The 20,271-nt window shown below is 38.6% G+C and overlaps 2 long non-coding RNA genes across 4 annotated transcripts in view; one reads left to right on the top strand and one right to left on the bottom strand.

The window, feature by feature from the left end:
• The window catches only part of LOC108527261 (uncharacterized), a 74,820-nt gene that overhangs the window by 5,031 nt on the left and 49,518 nt on the right, over window positions 1–20,271 (bottom strand). Inside the window, exon 5 of one of the 3 annotated variants that reach the window (XR_001884765.1) lies at window positions 15,793–15,866. The exons of the other annotated variants lie outside the window; for them this stretch is intronic. This is a non-coding gene — a long non-coding RNA (uncharacterized LOC108527261). Of the gene's footprint in view, window positions 1–15,792; window positions 15,867–20,271 lie in introns of those variants that run through there. 3 annotated transcript variants of the gene reach the window in all.
• Window positions 18,066–20,271, top strand: part of LOC108527262 (uncharacterized) — a 2,769-nt gene continuing 563 nt past the window's right edge. The window contains exons 1-2 of the long non-coding RNA XR_001884766.1: window positions 18,066–18,174; window positions 19,679–19,781. This is a non-coding gene — a long non-coding RNA (uncharacterized LOC108527262). The remainder of the gene's footprint in view (window positions 18,175–19,678; window positions 19,782–20,271) is intronic.

Raw genomic sequence — 20,271 nt, forward strand, 5'->3', positions numbered from 1 at the left:
GGAGGCTGAGGCAGGAGAATGGCGTAAACCTGGGAGGCGGAGCTTGCAGTGAGCTGGAATCCGGTCACTGCACTCCAGCCTGGGCAACAGAGCGAGAGACTCCGTCTCAAAAAAAAAAAAAGAAAGAAAAGAAAAGAAAAAAAAAGAAATGCAACCAAATAGAGGCATGATTTTTACCTGGAGGTATGGATCAGGGAAGATCTGGAGACGGGAGGCCAGTTATGAAGCTGTATCAGTTATCCAAGCGAGAGGTAATGGTGGTCTGATCCAAGGTCATGGCAGTGGGATAGAGATAAGTGGGCAGATTTTAGAAATGTTTAGATAAATTGGGAGGTTGATATCAGAGAAGGAAGTGTTAAGAAGTCACCATGGTTTTGATTCAGAAATCTGAGCATAAAATAGTACCATTCACTTGAGATTGGGAACACTAAAGGAGAGAAAGGGTTGGAAAGTACAATGCTAAGAACATGTGAGTCTGAAATCCTGAAGGAACATCCACAAGAAAAATGACCCATTAATAGCTGGGTATATCCTCTGGGGCTCTGGAGAACAATCTGATGTAACATGTGATATCCTAACCAACGGGAAAGGTTGGGTTAATAGTTAATGGCTGAAGGTTCTCTGAGCCAGACAAGCAACATATCAATTTTAAAACTTCTAGGGCAAGTAATTTAGAATAGTAAGCAATAAAACATATGCAGAACCTTCCTAGAGCTATGTTCCATGTAGTTTTGATCCATACAGGTGCTGAATTTAAAAGAACGCATTTCATCCAACCACAATAATTTCAGAATAACAAGTATTTTACTTGTGTTTTCAAAAATTCCATCAAGTTGACACATATTCCTTTAAGAATAGTTACTTATTTCTGGACCCAATTCATATTTCTCACAGACTACAGCTAATCTCCTTAACCATCCCTAAAAAACTCATCCAGTTTTTATCTTGTACCTCTTGTTTCTCCCCACACCACCTCCCCACTGCCCCCCACCTACCACTTTTTTCTCAACCCTCCATCACAAAATCCCAAAAATTATTCAAGCAAATCAGGACTATAGTTGTAGAGTGGGGAAAAGAAATAGCCAGAAGTCAGCCAAGCTTGAGTCCTTTTTAGTGTTAGGGACAAAAATCTCATTCTGTATGCATTATTTCTAAATAATGTCCCAGCACCATTAAGCATTCAATGTGGTTCATAGAATGCTTTCCAAAAGAGATCCAGCTTCCTGTCCACCAACAGGCCTCACAGGTGATACAATTCTAAATTTGGCCTTTACCTTGTCAATGTATCTCCATCGTCATCTGTCCTGAGAAGTCTGTCTCAAACTCACAGGAGATTGAAGTTTAACAATTCAGTTAGACTGCTTCTCCTCCCACCCATCTTGAGAGATATTCCTTCCAGAGTATAGAATAATGATGTTTCCCCATTCAGGGTACCACCTTCTCATTAGCAGAACAGTTCATAATAAAAATGCTACTGACTGGCCGGGCGCAGTGGCTCATGCCTATAATCCCAGCACACTGGTAGGCCAAAGAGAGAGGATTGCTTGAGGCCTGGAGTTTGAGACCAGCCTGGACAACATAGCAAAATTCTGTCTCTACAAAAAAATTTTAAAATAAATAAGCCAGGTATGGTGGAATGTAACTGTAGTCCTAGGTATTCGGGTGGCTGAGGTGGAAGGATTGCCTGACCCGGGCGTTTGAGGCTGCAGTGAGCTATGATCATGCTGCTGTACTCCAGCCCAGGTGACAGAGTGAGACCTTTTTTAAAAAATTGCTATTTGGCGGCCAGGCGTGGTGGCTCACGCCTGTAATCCCAGTTCTTTGGGAGATCGAGGAGGGTGGATCACGAGGTCAGGAGATCGAGACCATCCAAGCTAACACGGTGAAACCCCGTCTCTACTAAAAATACAAAAAATTAGCTGGGCGTGGTGGCAGGAGCCTGTGTCCCAGCTACTCGGGAGACTGAGGCAGGAAAATGGCGTGAACCCGGGAGGCGGAGCTTGCAGTGAGCCGAGATCGCGCCACTGCACTCCAGTCTGGGCGACAGAGTAAGACTCCGCCTCAAAAAAAAAAAAAAAAAAAAAAAAAAAAAAGATCAAGACCATCCTGGCCAACATGATGAAACCCCATCTCTACTAAAAATACAAAAAATTAGCTGGGCGTAGTGGCGGGCGCCTGTAGTCCCAGCTACTCGGAAGCTGAGGCAGGAGAATGACGTAAACTCAGGAGGCGGAGCTTGCAATGAGCCGAGATCATGCCACAGCCTGGGCGACAGAGCCAGACTCCGTCTCAAAAAAAAAGAAAGAAAAAACAGAAAAGAAAAAAATGCTATTTGGCAAGCAGAGAATTAAAACAAATGGAAATACATATGATCTTCAGCAAAGTTTCATATTTATGCTACAGGTGGTGCTGTGGGTGAAGGATCACCGCCCCACAATACCCTGAAAGGAGTGGAGTCTGTGTGTGCCCTACTTCCCAGTCTCCAGGCTGCTCAACTGTAGTTCCCTCTTCTATTTATCCAGACTGACCGTCTTCCGTGTCCTCAATTTTTTCTCCATGTAAAGTACAATACAATTGGGTTCCAATTACTAAATTAAAATCACATTCTGGAACTGCCTGCTTGAAATTACACCCAGGTGACCTTAACTGGAGTTTTGTATGTTCCCAAACACTTCAGCCACATATTTACAGTCTCTATACTTACTCCCACAGATGGCGAACTTCCCCCATTTCCAATGTAAGAGGAAGCATCTCACTGCTGTCCCCATTGCATTGCTGCCATTCAACAGAAGAACAAAAATCTATTAATCTCTCAGGCATGTTGAATCAATCTCCCCCTTCTCATTTTGTTTCAAATCTACGCTTCTTGTTACTCCAAAGTCATGGAAATGCAAAGATAAAGAACTTTTCATTTGTATGTATCAGGGTCACCAGTCAAAGCAGATACTAGTTAAAATGTTTGGAGAGGGCCAAAGTCTGATTTGGGTATTAGTTGGAGCTCTCTACTAGATGCTTTCATAGATTTTCCCCTTATTTTGCAAATATTTGATGCAGCACAAATAGAATTCATGTTTCACAATTCACACAGCTGATTGACTTGTTTCATGCTCTATAATAATTCCAGCTGTTATTTTACCTTTTATCCCCTCTCTCACAGTGTTAGCCTATCACTTGAGCATTTTGGAGGAGGGGTGGGACTGTGTTAGAACGCATCTGGCATATAGTCAACCTGATTATTCAATATGGCGGGATAATCATTGGCTTCCTGTGCCCTCTGGCTGGACACTTCCTGCCAGTCTTCTCCAGGTCTCACAGCTCTCCCTCCTTGTCAGTGGCAGAGACACAGATGTGTTTAGAGGCGGAAACACAGAAATAATCATTTAGTTTGATGACACAAAGGCTGAGTGAAAAATAATTCACCTGGACAGATAAGAAATGAGGTAGAAATGGGGAGAAGTTTTTTAAGACTAAGAAGAGAAGAGGAAAGGGGTATATAATGGATTCTTCATTTCATATTCTGGCTCTTTCATGCCTCCCATTTAAGATATCAGCAACAAATTTCACTTAGGCTTCTGGCATCATTTTTGCTTGAAGTCTTGGGTCCTGGATGGAAGTCTGGAAAAGCTATTTAGATGTTAGCTCTTCCTCTAGCACTCCCACATGCACACAGAGAAACCCATATCCAGACATGATGGCACACCCACAGAGAAGCCACATGTGCACCTAAGAACACATGGACAGGCAGACAATACAAATGCCCAATTGCAGCAGAACCACCAAAGCTACAGATGCCTCATTCTGCAGACACATGTGCTTGCATTCTCACACCCACACAGACACAAAGACCCATATACAGATGCTACAGCCACACCCACAACCCTTACTTACTCAGCTATGACTTTCCCCTACATGCCTTATTTGAACACAAAACTGTCTCTAATTAGAATTTCCCAAATCCATCTTTGACTAATTGAACTAATTGACTAAGTGCTGTCTATGCAGCATCATGAAAACTCAATTCCTGAATTGCTCAAAATAACTGAGTGAAAGAGAAATAAGATACTGCTCACTAGACAGCTGGGGAAACTAAACTTTGGGAAGCTAGGTGGAAGGGCTGTCAGGACTAATAAGTGCCCCACTGAGATTTCCAGTAGACGAACATCTGGATGATCTGGAAATAGTGACAATGCAGTAGTTACTAAGGAGATGACCACTGACACTAAACAGAGAAACAAAGTGTGGAAAGAAAATGAACTTTAAAATCAAATAGATTCAGATTCAAATCTAGCAATGCCGTTTACTAACTGTAAACTTGGGCAAGCTATATTTAGTCTCTGAGTATCGATTTACACAATAAAATCTACTTTCCAGTATTCTTGTCAGACTTAAATGTAAAGATATACATAATGTGGCTCTTGCAGTGTTTAGCTTCACAAACATGTTTGCTTTTTGTTATTAAAGCTGTTCACGAACGGGCGCGGTGGCTCACGCCTGTAATCCCAGCACTTTGGGAGGCCGAGGCAGGTGGATCACGAGGTCAGGAGATGGAGACCATCTGGCTAACACGGTGAAACCCATCTCTACTAAAACTACAAAAACTTAGCCGGGCAAGGGTGGTGGGTGCCTGTAGTCCCAGTTACTCAGGAGGCTGAGGCAGGAGAATGGCGTGAACCTGGGAGGCGGACCTTGCAGTGATCCCAGACAGGGGCACTGCACTCCAGCCTGGGCGAAAGAGCGAGACTCCGTCTCAAAAAATAAAAAAAGTTGTTCACAAAATTTCCTATGCACTGTCTAGGCAAAGGCAAGGCTTTACTTTTCAGACTCTCTAAACCAAAATAAGATGATATGCTCACTCTTTCCTCAGAGTCAAGTCCCACTGGTAGGTAATATTTGATAGGGAAATAAATGAATGAATAAATAGCTGAATGTATAGAAGGATAGAACAATGAATGGGTGGATAGATGGATAATGGATGGATGATGGTGACTTTTATTGTATATTGTTCTTCTTAAAATTACCAATATTGAGCACTGGATCTAGATTCAGTGGTCCTAGTGCTTTAAATTTCTCAGTCTAGGAAAGAGGCCTAGACAGAAAAATTCTAATAAAATGAGAGAAGTATTGCAAGGTTTTATTATAGGAGAGAAAAGAAGGTAACTTCTGGGGAGCAAGAGAATGATCCGAGAAATTCTTCAAAGCAGTGATATGTAATATAGGTCCTGAAGAATATGCAAGAGCTTATTGGACAGCAAATGCGGATAAATGCATTATTTATTTATTTGTTTATTTTCGGACAGAGTCTTGCTCTGTCGCCGAGTCTGGAGTGCAGTGGCACAAACTGGGCTCACTGCAAGCTCGGCCTCCCGGGTTCACGCCATTCTCCTGCCTCAGCCTCCCGAGTAGCTGGGACTACAGGCACCCGCCACCATGCCCGGCTAATTTGTTGTATTTTTAGTAGAGACAGGGTTTCACCACATTTGCCAGGATGGTCTCGATCTCTGACTTCATGATCCGTCTGCCTCAGCCTCCCAAAGTGCTGGGATTACAGGCGTGAGTCACCACACCCGGCCGATAAATGCATTTTATGAAGAAAAAGAACACAAGCAAAGCAAAGGTAGAGGAGCCTGGAAGGTACTTACCTGGGACAAAATGAGGAGGGGGCATGGGGTATAAGCAGAGTGACAAAGCTGGACAAGTAGTTTGGGGAACTAGATTATGGAGGGCCTCATATGAAGAGTATCTTTTCATACATTATTATCTTTAACATAGAAGGCGGCAGGCAGGGAAGGAGCACAGCTCAGATGTGCATTTTTAAAAGATCACTCTCACATAAGCATGAGGATGGATTCGAGCAGGAAGAGACTGAAGCCTGGACAGTCGGTTTAATTTCTTATCCTCTTTTATATGCATATCTTAATGGTTTCCAAAAGGTAGGGAAAGAGAGAATATAAGAAAGGGATATAGTCAACATAAAATTATGAGATAGAATTGGTAGGAATTTGAGAATTGAATTTGTGGAGTACGAAGGAAGAGTCACAGATGACTAAGAATACAAACATATGTGACTTGGTAAATGTTTCATTAACCAAAATAGAAGACAGCTCCAGTTATTTATTGCTGCATAATGATTTACCTCAAAACTTAGTGACTTAAAATAACACAATCATTTTATTATCATCTCTTATGGTTTGAAAGTTGATTGTGCTTGGCTACATGCGTCTTGCTTGGAATCTTTCATGTGTTGCAATCACATGGTGGCTGAAGCTGGAGTCATCTCCAGGCTTCCTCACTCATATGCCTGGACGTTCATATTGGCTTTCAACTGGGGCTTTACCTAGAACTGATGACCATTGCACCTACATGTGGCTTCTCCTTGTAGTCTAGGCTTTCTCATAGCATGGTGGCTGGATTTCAATAGCAAGCGTGCCAAGAGACCCAGGTGGAAGTGAATGGAAATTTTATGACCTAAGCTTGGAAGTTACATGAATTCATTTGTGACTCCAGCTACTTTGTGGTCAAGATAGTCACAAAGGTCCACCCAGGTCCATGGAGAGGACACATACCCCTAGCTCTCAGTGGGAGGAGTTACAAGGGCACACTACAAAAAGGATGAGCCATATATTGTGGCAGTCATCATAGGAAAACATCATCTGCCAGAGCATATAGATGGAAAAGCAAGTTTGAGTTCTGTTTTGGATGTGTTATATTTCAAATGCTGGCAGGACACTCAGATAAAGAAGATAAATGGAAAACAATAAATTTGGCTTTGGAGTTTAGGAGATTTGAGAGCTATTGGGGTATCTATGGTAATGGAAGTCATGGAAGTAGATGTTATGGTTATCTAGAGAATAGAGAAGGAAAGAGAAAAGGACTAGAAGGGAAGAGAAGGAAAATCAAGGGAGGGAAGGAGTGGAGAGGGAAGGGGAAGGAATGAGGGGAAGGGAGGAGAGGGCTGTAAGTTTCCTAGTGCTGCTAAAACAAAGTACCACAAACCGGGATTAAAACAACAGAAATATATTGTTTCACAGTTCTGGAGCCTAGAAGTCTGAAAACAAGGTGTTGTTAGGGCCGTGGTCCCTCCAAAGCCTCTAGTAGAGAAAATCTCCTTGCCTCTTCCAGCTTCTGGTAGCCCTAGGTGTTCTTTGGTGTGTGGCAGCATAACTCCAGTGTCTGTCTCTGTCTTCACATGGCTGACCTCTCTCTGTATGCATCTACATCTACATTTTCCTTGTCTTTTAAGGACACCAGTCATATCGGATTTAGGGCTCACCTTACTCCAGTATGACCTCACGTTAACTTAGCTAATTACAGCTGCAGTGACCCTATTTCCAAACAGGGTCATATTGTGAGGTACCAGGGATTAGGCCTTCAACATTTTGGGTGGTGGGTGTGGGGAGATAGAGGGACAACACAATCAACCAATAAAAAAAGGGGGAGGATAAGAAAGGGAAGGAGTGGACAGAACCAAAACTCTGGGGATGTCATAATGTAAGGATGAGACAGAGAAAAAGGGACCGCTGGGAAAAAATTAGAAGGAACAATCAGAGAGGGAGACATGCATCAAGGGTTTGCAGATGGAAGAAAAAATGTCAAAAAAATGTTGTAAAACAGTATTCATTTTTAAAAAAGGACTGAACAGCTTCCATTTGAGTCACGAACTGGGAGGTTATTAGAAACTTTTGTGGGAGCAGACTTAGTAGAGTAGTGGGGGAAGAAACCAAGACACTAAGGAGTGAAAAGAAGATGAAGTGGCAATAGTCAGGCTACATAACAAGAGAGTGAGATTTCACAGCAACTCCTTTATGGAGCTTTCCCCAAAGTTAGCACTAGCAATCTGGTTCTCCTGTTAGCCCAATTCCACATACAAAACTAAAAGAAAAACTTGAAAGTAAGAGGGAGAGAAAAATGACATAATTGTGGAGAGCAAGCTGGGACTTCCATTTTTGGAGCTTTCTTGTGGTTTCCCTATAGCTGGAAAAGTGGCTTCCTGGGTATGGTCTGGTCCAGGATAAATGCATAATGGAGAGCTGTTCACAACAGAGAGAATTACAGAGGCAGGGATGGGACACTGCACAGAGAAAACAAGTGATTAATTTAAGGAATAATATCAAAGGTTTGGAGAATGGAAGGAGGCTACAAATGCCAGGAGAAAAAGGATGTGGCCAGAGCTGGGCTTAATTGTTTATTTCCTAGATGCCTAAGGAGCATCCAAGCAGAGAGGCAGTTCTGGGCAGCTTCCTTTAAAACTGTAGTTTCTATGAGAGACTGGTCGAAGCACACTTTTTAATTTTCCAGCACTCTTCGAATACCTGTTCCACCCACCAGACCCAAGCTCCTCAACTTTCTTGTTCATCTCTCAATCTCCTGCTCCTCTTCCACATTTTATTCTCATACTTCTCTGCTTTCTTTCATTAAATACTTCTAACTTTTGCTTTTCTCTATTCCTTTTCTTCACCTCAGAGTTGGCCTAATCATGGCACAAATAAAGGAGTACTCTGTTCCATATCTTTTTTGAAACCTTTGTTCCATTTACAAAATGGAGGTTATTAGTCTTGACTGTTGATTCTTGAGGCAGATAAGAATTTTGGTTTGGGATTTGCTTCAGAGGGAGTTTTGTTCTAATTGTTTGAGTGCATATGGTACTAGTGATCAATCTCCCAATTTGTTAGCTTACTGGGAGGAAGAGGGTAAGGGTGGTTGGTAAGCCCATTTATTCCAACCTGTATGGGATAATAAGCAGAAAGATATCTTCAGATACTCAGATGAAAGAACAAACAGTAAATGTGTTAAGAAATGTAGCTCACCACACATTATACAAGTACTGTAACTCACATGAAATATAATGAGTGATATAACTTGGGAGGCCACAGAGCACAGTGAATGAGAGGGCAGATGCTGGAGTCAGATGCCGTTGGTTCAAATTTTACCTCTCCTGGAGCTTATTATTCAATGTCTCTGTAAATCAGGACCCACAGTCATAAAGTGGAGATGACAGTAATAATAACACCAAACCCATAGAGTTAATAAGACTAAATGACTTAAGGTTTTAGAACAATATCTGGCACACGGCAATACTATGTAAATGTCATTTATTATTATGCAAATTAACTAAGCACCTGAAATTAGTTTTGTTTTAATTGACAGATAAAACTGTATGTACTGTCATGTGTCACTTAACAGGTCTAAGAAATGTGTTTTTAGGCAATTTTGTGATTGTGTCAACATCATAGCGTGTACTTACATAAACCTAAATGGTAGAGCCTACTACACACCTGAGCTATTGGGGGTAGCCTATTGCTCCTAGGCTACAAACCTGAACAGCATGTTACTGAACTGAATACTGTAGGCAATTATAACACATGGTATTTGTGTATCTAAACATATCTAAACATGGAAAAGGTAAAGTATTATAATCTTATGGGACCATCATCTATGTGGTCTGTCATTGGCTGAAACATCATTATGTGGAACATGACTATATTTATCACGTACAACATGACTTTTGAACTATATATACATAGTTGAATGACTAAGTTTAGCTAATTAACATATACATTACCTCAAACAGCTATCATGTTTGTGGTGAGAACATTTTATATCCAGTCTTGTAGCATTTTTCAAGAAAACAACATATTGTTAACTATAGTCACCTTGTTGTACAATATGTCTCTTAAACTTATTCCTCCTACCTAACTGAAATTCTGTATCCTTTAACCAACATTTTCCTACCACCCTCCAACCACCCCTGCCCCTGGTAACTACCATTCTACTTTCTACTTTTATGAGCTCCTTTTTTAGATTCCATATGAGTGAGATTATATGGTATTTATCTTTCTGTGCCTGGCTTATTTCACTTAACACAGCATCCTCCAGGTCCTTCTATCTTGTTGCAAATGATAGGAATTCATTTTTTATGGCTGAGTCATATTCCATTTGTGAATATATAACACATTTTCTTTATCCATTTATCTGTTGATGGACACTCAGATTGATCCTATGTTTTGGCTATTGTGAATAAGCTGATTTCATTTCCTTTAGATGCGTATTCAGTCATGGGATTGCTAGATCATATGGTAGTCCTTTTTTTTTTTTTTTTTTTCGAGGAACCTCTATACCATTTTTCATACATTCCCACCAATGGTATGTGAGTGTTCTCTTTTCTCTACATCCTTGAAAACACTTGTTATCTTTTTTCATTTTGATAGCCATTCTCACAAGTGTGAAGTGATATCTTATTGTGTTTAAATTTGCATTTCCCTGATGATTAGTGATGCTGAGTGTTTGTTCATATATCTGACAGCCATTTGTATGTCTTATTTTGAGAAGTGTCTATTCAGGTCCTTTGCCCATTTTTAAATCAGATTATTCATTTTCTTGCTTAATAAGTAACTTCAGTTCCTTACATATTTTAGTTGTTAACCCCTTATTGGATGTATAGTTTGCAAGTATTTTATTCTATTCTGTAGGCTGTTTCTTCAGTCCGTTGACTGTTTTCATTGCTGTGCAGAAGCTTTTTAGTTTGAGGTAATCTCATTTGTCTATTTTTACTTTTGTTGTCAGTGTTTTGGGGTCATATCCAAAAAAGATAATTGCCCAGACCAATGCCATAGACCTTTTCCCCTATGTTTTCTCCTAATAGTTTCATAGTTTCAGGTCTTACATTTAAGTCTTCAATCTATTTTGAGTTGATTTTTTTATATGGTGAGAGAGAGAGGTGTAATTTCATTCTTCTACATGTGGATATCCAGATTTCCCAGCACCATTTTTTGAAGAGACTGTCCTTTCCCCTATTGTGTGTTCTTGGCACCTTTGTTGAAAATCAGTGGCTATAAATGTGTGATTTTATATCTGGGTCCATCATTCAATTTCATTAGTCTGTGTGTCTGTTTTTATGCCAGAATCTTTCTGTTTTGGTTACTATAGCTTGGTAGTATATTTTGGAATCAGGATATGTGATGCCTCCCGGTTTGTTCTTTTTGCTCAAAACTGCTTTTCTATTCAGGGTCTTTTGTGGTTCAATATAAACTTTTAAAAACTATTTGATTATAGTATTATTTTAGAATTCTGGCTTCTAAGAATATGTTTTATATATCATGTTTTATATAGTACATGACAGAGTAAAATATTTTAATTGAAGTATGTTTTATTTTAAGCCATTTTCTCATATACACTTTAAATTGTAAAAATCTAAAATAAGATTTTTTAACATGGCTTTTTTTATGTTGTTTGTTTTTTACTCAAAGTCCAAAATATGTATAGAATATATTTTGTTTTGCATTTCAAAATGAAAAGCAAATTTCTTTTAAACTTGGCTTTTGATAAATACAAATGCTATTCCTTTCCACAATAAAATATAGTAAGTATGTTGGAGGGACTGGTATCCTGAGCATCAGATTTAATTCATGAAATTCAAAATCCAGATCCTTAACCTCTGTCATGTGTGAAGTGACCTTAAATAAAGTGGCAATTATCCCTGCTTTTACTTGGTAAAAATTTAAGTGACACTGAAGCAGGTAATTTTGGTGCAAGTAATGTATATCTCACTGCCATTATATTTAAATGCTCTACCCACCTACATATGTGTGAGCACACACACATTCAAACAAATAAACACACACCTACATCAATTAGAAATGCTTTCAGTAGCCAGCAATCTAACAGTGCTTAAGTAAACATGGGATGTCTGCAAATAAGTGGCTTCTCCTGGCATTGCTTCAGTGGCTCAAAAATTGCAAAGCTTTCTCTCAAGGTTGCAAGATGACTCCTTGATCACAAACCATTGCTTCCACATTCATGTCAGCAGGAAAGGGATAATAAACAGGATCACCAACTTCTGTCTTAATATCAGAAATACAAAAGCTTCCCCAGAAGTCAGAATAGCTATTATGAAAAAGACAAACAGTCTTGCTGGCAAGGATGGGAAGAAAGGAGAATGCTCATACATTGTTGGTGAGAATGTAAATTAGTATAGCCATTATGGAAAACAGTATGGCAGTTCCTCAAAAAACTAAAAACAGAGCTACCATAGGATCCAGCAATCCCACTACTGGTATTTATCCAAAGGAAAAGAAATGAATACATTAAAGAGATACCTTGTATTTATGGCAGCACTGTTCACAACAGTCAAAGTATGGAATCAACATGCATCCATCAACAGATAAATGGATACAGAAAATGTGGTATATACAAAATGGAATACTATTCAGCCACCAAAAAAAAAAAAAAAAAAAAAAGAAATCCTGTCATTTGTGGCAACATGGATAAACCCAGACATTATGTTAAGTGAAATAAGTCATGTACAGAAAGACATATACTACATGTTCTCACTCATATGTGGGAGCTAAAAACCTTGAGTTCATAGAAGAGTAGAATTGTGGTTACTAAAAGACTGGCAAGGTAGTGGGGAGTGGAGAACAGGAAGAGGACAGTTAATGGATACAAAATTACAGCTAGATGGGAGGAATAAGTTCTAGTGTTCCATAGCCCTGTAGGATAACTATAGTTAACAATATTTATTGTATATTTTCAAATAGCTAGAAGAGAAGATCTTGAATGTTCCCAATACAAAACAAAAATGATAAATGTTTGAGATAATAGATATGCTAATTACCCTGATTTGTTCACTACACATTGTATACATGTATCAAAATATCACTCTGTACTCCTAAATATGTACAATTATTACTAGTCAATTAAAAATAATAATTTTCTGGGTGTGGTGTCTCATGCCTGTACTGTCTCATGCCAACACTGGGAGGCCAAGGAGGGAGGATTGCTTGAGCCCAGGAGTTCAAGACAAGCTGGGCAACATAGTGAGACCCCATCTCTACAAAAAATAGAAAAAGTAGCCAGGCATGGTGGTGCATGCCTATAGTCCCAGCTACTTGGGAGGCTGAGGTGGGAACATCACTTGAGCCAGGAAGATGGAGGCTGCAGTGAACTGTGATCATGCCTCTGCACTACAGATGGGTGACAGAAGAAAATCCAGACTCAAAATAATAATATTAATTTAAAACCATTCAAAATAAATGTAGCTCAAGTGCTAAATTTTATTATTAAAATATTTTGCTTTTAAGAAAAGAAAACTTCTCCAGACGCTCCTCTCCCCTCACTTAGGTGCATGCACACACATGAATGTACACACACACACACACACACACACACAGTGGATTTCCTATTAATTTTGTCATCTGGAATTGGATCACATGACCACCTATGGTTGCAGAGGAAGCAGGGAAAGTGGGAAACCAGGTTGCTTATGATTGTCTTACGTCAAACATGACCCATCATTTGGACTAGATATTACTACTCTGAACAAAATTAAGGCTCCATTGTCAAGAAAAAAGGAAGTATAGCAATTGGGTAGATAATTAATAATGTATATCATAATAACTTATCACTTATTAAGCATCTATTATGTGAAAGGCAATAGGCCTAGTTATTTTACATATTTAAATATTATGTCATTAAATCTTCACAACACTGTGAATTAATCATTTGTAAATGCTGTTTGCTCTCTATTCTTATAAATAAGAAAAATGAGCCACACTAAAGTTGTAAGTACCTTACGCAAGGTCACACAGCTAGTAAAAGTGGCAGATTAGGATTTGAGCTCAGACCTGATTTGAAGCTCACACTTTTTCTACAATATCATACCACCCATAATCTTACCACCTGTCCCTTTGCTATCCCTAATTCTATCTAGCTATCCCTGACTTCATACAGTCTTGATCACAAGCCCATCCCCCTGAATAGTCTAAGTCATATGGAATTCAATTTAGAAGACTGAACATTGTCTTTACATATATCAAATGCCTATCACAGTGTCTAAAACATAATAAGCATTCAAAAATACTAATTGAATTCCCCATTTCCCAAATCCCTGACCCTACTTGTCTATAAAATGAGGTTCTATGAGACTCTACTCAAAAGGGTTTAAAAACAAAGGTTTTCATTATAATTTTGTTTCACCTACACGTAATTCCACAACTCAAACCCAAGAACTACAGAGATTACTGTAAGCATATACTTCTTTTGAGAGACACCAAAATATTCTTGATCACTGCAGAGACAGCCAAGGGAGCTGAACATTTATTTATTTGTTGAGCCCTTACTGTATGTTAGGCACTGTTCAAAATCCTGGCAATTTAACAGTGAAAAGGCCAGACAAGTTTCTTGATCTTTGAGTTTCCATTCTAGTGGAAAAGAAGGGCATTAAACATATAAACAAAGATAATTTCAGGAAGTGAGAGTGCTATGAGGAAAATAAAACAAGATTATGTGATAAATGAATAATACACAGGTTGATTTTGATAAGATGCCTAGAAAGAATGGAAAGAGCTTAAATGAGCCCTGCTGGCTAAGAGAGAGCTTGGTCGCATATGGGAAAAAGAGAACTGCAGGTCGTAGACCTACGGCCTTGAGGCAGGAATATTTTATAGGAACAGAAAGAAGGTCAGTGAGGCTGGAACATAATGATTGACAAAGACATGATAAGAAATGAGATCCGAGAGGAATCTGTATTTTATTCAAAGTGCAATGCAATGGACATTTTGACAAATTTTAGATAAGCAGGGGTAGCATAATCCCGTGTTATTTTTGTAATCACTCTGGCAGCTGTGTAGAGAGTGGCTTGGCAGGGTGCACAAGTGGAAGTGGAGATTTCAGCAAGGTGCCTTGGCCAGAGCAGCACTGGTAGAAATGGGATAAAGATGGGTGAATTCAAGATAAATAAACATTGTGATACAACTTAACTGTGGGGAAATTTGTTTTCTCATTCACTCCATTTTATCTTGAGTTTGCAACACCACAGTGTTTTGTCACATTCGTACGCATGTTTTCTGAAGAACTGTGGCCATTATTTTCTTCTTAAATCTTAAAAATCATTTCTAATAAATGTCTTAACGTGCTGACAAAATTCAGTCAGATATTTATTGTCTTTTATTTGAATGGACTATATCTACAAGGCAGTGCTGAAGCAGTCAGTTCATTCAAACAGCCTTTGAATTCAGAGTGCCTCTTTCCTTCCAGAAAAGAAAAAATAAAGTCAGTCTCATATCTTTTTATAGATACAGCTTGTCAGAGGTTTAGCTTTGCATAATTGGCCATAATTAATTATAAGCTTCTTCTGTTTTCTCTAAGTTCATGAAATTAGTCAGGATAATAGAAGATTCTCCCAGAAACTGTGTTCTGGGGTTAATCAGCGTTGTTTCTAATTACAATTCTGAGTAGAATAATCCAGGAGAAACACATGCCACTTTTGGAAGCTGATCCTATAAATTTACTATGTCTGAATGTTCACTCCTTCTGGAAAACGCATCTTAATGTAACTGCAGTGGGAGTTGATAATAGTGCTGGTGTTCCTTGGAGTAAAATTTAGATGAGGACTATTACGTGGCCCTGTCCTATTCTGCTATTTTGTTATCCAAACCCTTCGACTATGACTAGTTAGTCATCCTCAGAATGCAATTTGCATATCATGGTCAAGCTTCTAAAACTGTGATGGAAAGGAGAGTTGTAGTACCAGAATGAATTTCTGCATAAACAATTTTCATTTTCATTTTCATTTTTATCAATTTGGGTAAACATGACTTTAGCCACAAGGCATGAGAGAAAAACCAGGATCTGGTTAATTGTTATCTGGGTAACTGAACAATGGGAAGAGTGAAACTGGATGACTGAAGCCAAAAGTACTTCAGGAAGGGATTCTTGGGCTCATGGATCTTTACAGGCTTAAAAATGCTGCTTTAAGGATATTTAAGAAGAAGGCTTACATTTAGGAAACTTCAAAGGGTTGAAAGTTGATCACTCCATAGGTGATCAATGCAGAGTGAATGTCTTCAGTTGCAATATCCAGTTGAAACACTCTTGTACAATTGAAGAAAAAGGAAGAAATCAGAAGATAGTTAATGCCTTTTAAATCCAGATAAGTTTAACTATAATAAAAGCACATACCAATGCCTTGCCTTCCTGGCCTAATAAGTTCTAGGTATAGTTGTGAAGACTGTTCTTCAGTGCAGTAGCAATTAACTGGAAAGCCTTGGTGTAATTGAAAGGTTTCTGCGGGTTCCATATTCTGAGTTTGTCCCAGCAGCCAAAACAATGATTTATAAAATGTTGGGGATTTCTAAATAAATATTAAACATCTCCTGGTTTTTAAGATTGCTCAAAAGTATTTACTTTATCTACATTTCCTCCTGTTAACCAAGCAAGTATAAAAAAAGGAGTTGCTATTAATTATCATGCTGTATTTTCAAAAACAACACACTATATTAACTTTATTAACTTTGGCTTATCACAGACTGCCCTAATGTAAGTCTGATTGTATGGCTTTTAGATCATCTTTTAGTTTGATAAATACATCAGAACCTCCAATAACTGTTAAGATTATAGTTCCACCCCACCTAACTATTGCTCATCTCATTCTTACTCATGCAATTCCTCCTCCCTCCCCACCCACACACAGCAATGCTGCTTTGCAGTTTGTCAACCTGAAGGCAATAACAGTTGTCAAACTGACCGTGCAACTTTTTGGCAACCCCCAATCACTGTATCTCTGTACTTCTCTCTCCTTTTGTCAATGATTTGGGAGTAATCATCCTGGTTGCCTGCTTTGTTCTCATACGTGGTCAGGGTTTATGGTGCTTTGATTAAATGAGGTGACACAAATATTTCAAATTGTTCCTTTGTTTGACATCCCAGAGATTATTACATCGCAAGACAATGCATAGCTCCAACAGGGATGACAAAGTGAATGGGAAGGAAAGGGCTATGAAGAGTTCATGGGAGGCACCTAGGCAGACTACTTTTAGGAAAGAGTGGATGTGGAAGCTAAGTATCTGGAAATTGATTTCCTTAGAACGGTTTGTGTTTGCATGTCTTCTGAAAGGTTTTATGTGCTCCCAGGAGTAAGTATACCTGTTTGAAGAAGCTGCTTAATATAGTTCTTAAAATAGTCTAGAAACATTTTACCCCAGCATAGTAAGAAATAAGAGTACAGCCAGAAATGAGAGTGGGAATAATTAGAGAGACCTCTTTGAGGCCTTGGTAGTGGGTAGGAGCACAGTGGGAGGGGCTCTTTTTAGATGTACTTTAATCATCAGGAATTCTGATACAATTATATTTTGACTATGATATATAAACTTCATTTGATTACTGTTGCCAAATATTTTTTGCTCTTCACAAAGTAAATGTCTTTTTAAAACTTTTTAACTGGCAAATAATAATTGCATCTATTTAGGGGGTACATTGTGATGTTTTGATACATGTTTACATTGTGGAATAATTTAATCAATCTACTTAAATTTAGTGAAAATAACTTAAGCTATTAATCTCAGCTTTGGTGGCCTCTCCTAATTTATGCTTACACAGGAGGCCGTATTCATTGTGAAATGTCACAGACTCTCACAAACAAGAGAAGAAAATATGGAGAAGCCCCTCAAACAAAAGGCACTAGGTTAATTCATACTGACAAATGTGACACACTTAAAATTGTTCCTAACATCAGTTCATGATTTACTTCAAAAGTTCTTAATATTTGAAAATGCTCAATAATTTAAATTATTTCAATGTATGTAGCAAATAAATCCTGCCATTAAAACAAAAGAATCAGGACTGTCAAAATTCTTATATTGATAGACCACAAACTGGGAGCAGTACAAAAAACAGCAAATATGTCTCTGTAGTAAGCCATAGTTATGGTCATCTAAACTATGAGTAATAAAAGTAAATTTCAATCGACTGTGCTAAAGGAAAGACTAAGATATCTTTATATACTCTCTGTATAAAATATTACAGACTCTTATTAGTAAGAAAGTCTCATCAAAGAGTATGTAGTCAAAAATGTAAAAAGAATGCATAGTAGCAAGTTAGGGAGTTAATCAATTTAAAATATTATGTATTTTTCTTGATTTTGTAATGTTTATAAAATTGGCGAACTGTTTTAGTTGTTAATTCTTGGGATTTATTTTTTTTATAAATAAATTCTCAGTTTTTTGCTCAATTTATAAAATTATAGAAGCCTCATGCCTCACTAAACTCCAATTACTCTGCTCCCTAAGTCCCTGCCTCATCAATAGACAGAAATGACTCCGCCACTTCCTGTCTCCTGTTCAAGGTGATATGAGCTTTGCCTCCTAGGTATGAGGAGCAATTGAGGAATTGCTTTAGTAATAGGTAAGAATTATGAACATGCATTTCTTTTTCTTCAAGAGTTAAACAATGGCTCACTCTGGATTTCCAGACGCACTTAAGATGAAATAATAATGCTGAGCCAGTCTTGCCCTGCTTTAAATTAATCACTCCAGGAAGAGACATTAAACCTTTCAGACCACCAGTGTGCATAAATGCTTTAGTGCCCTAGACCATACACCCTCTCTTGGTTATTTAGGACACAAGGAAATGTAGGCTCAGTAAATGAGGCTGTTTTATGATCCATTTAAATAATCTGAAAAGGAAATTAATACTTTTATTACTTTCAATAAGTGAAAACTTCCTTAAAAATCTGTAAGAGTTCTTTATATTATGGTGGGTAGGACTGACTGCCCTAGCCAAAACATGGATCCAGAGAAATAATGGAAGGTTACAGAAAGCATGCGTGGCCACATAAATCATAATGGAATAAACAAAGAAAGGCTGGAAATTAATTTGGAGCTGAAGAAATTCACTTCTAATCATGCCAAAAAAAATTCACTTGATTAGAAATCAGGCTATGACTTAAAATAAAGTATTCCTTAGTCTTTTGAACAACATGAATTTTTGCTGGGCCTATTACAAGGATGGGAAAGGAATCTAGAGAAATGTAGAAACAAGGTGTGAATCCTACCCCATGTCAGAACCATCAGGATTTATCACAGGAGGAACAGGAGGAATATTCTATTAGTCACTTTATAAACACTGCCCTCAAACTTTAAGACCTCAAAACAATCCAGTAGAGAAAGGAAAATTAGGTGAATTTGCTAGAAAAGGAAAGTAAGGTTACTTCTCTGATCTCATCTTTGACCCATTTCTGCCTCAGTCAGCTCCAGCCACCATTCTGGCTTCTGCTCTGTTCCTGAGACACACCAAGCACACCCTAGTCTCACAGCTTTTGAACTGGTGGCTTCCTCTGCCTAAGACACTCTTCCCCTAAATTTCCACAGCTCCCTCCCTTATTCTATTTAGATCTCTGTTCACATGTCACCTTATCTCAGGGCCCCTCCCCTATAATGCTTTGTCCTCTTGCCCTGCCTTATATTTTCTCTTAGAATATTACAGATTTTTTTGTTCCCACTGAAATGTAAGCACCCTGAAAGCAGGGAGTTTGTCATTCACTGCTGTTTTCTCAGTGCCTAGCACAGGGCCTGATACAACTAGATACTCAATAATTATATGTTAAATGATGAATTGTACTGGTAAATACATGATTTGACTATTGTAAACCTTCCTTTCATTAAATCAGTAGATACCAAACCTGAATCGGAACCCAGATCTCTCTGTACCAAACTGTTTTTATACAGATTGCCCGCAGGCAAGAGGACCTATTATAAAGACAATTCCCTTGTAAAGAAGAAACTAGTTTCTAACATTCCTTTCAACATGAATTAAAAAAAAAAAAAAAAAAAAAAGTTTTGCATGTGTCAAGACTAAGGGAAGCTATGTATTTAGTTGGCTATACTGACATGTGCTTATGTATCCACAGGAGCATAAAGTATTGCAAAGATGCTTCTGCCAATTTTCTCCCTGGAGTTGACTGACTAGCCTTCTGGCCTCATGATCCCTTAGTGTCCAAAAAGGAGACCAAGGTAAATAAACAACTTGACCTCGTTCTCTTCCCTCTTTCCAATCTCCTGCCAAGGATTCCCTTTGGCCCAACCCAACTGGAAATCAGATGGCAAGGAATCCCCCCTCCATGTGGTCCATACAAATGAATGCTTTGGAAACATTTCTGACTTTTTTTTTTTTTTTTTTTTTGAGATGGAGTCTTGCTCTTGTTGCCCAGGCTGGAGTGCAGTGTTGCGATCTTGGTTCACTGCAACCTCCACCTCCTGGGTCCACGCAATTCTCTTCCTCAGCCTCCAGGTAGCTGGGATTACAGGTTCGCTGCCAAGACCGACTAACATTTCTAACTTTTAATGTAATCTTACTGTTTCTAGTTTTGACCTCTTGACCTTTCAAGAGGATTTTAGGTGAAGGATTGACTTACATTAGCTTTGATGATTCTGGTTTTATTTTTCTTTTGTTAATGGAAAGAAAATTCAAGGTTTAAGAAGAATACCTAGATGATGAAGAAGA

The sequence above is a fragment of the Rhinopithecus bieti genome, unplaced genomic scaffold, assembly GCF_001698545.2.
Source record: "Rhinopithecus bieti isolate Rb0 unplaced genomic scaffold, ASM169854v2 scaffold_4101, whole genome shotgun sequence".
NCBI lineage: Eukaryota > Metazoa > Chordata > Mammalia > Primates > Cercopithecidae > Rhinopithecus > Rhinopithecus bieti.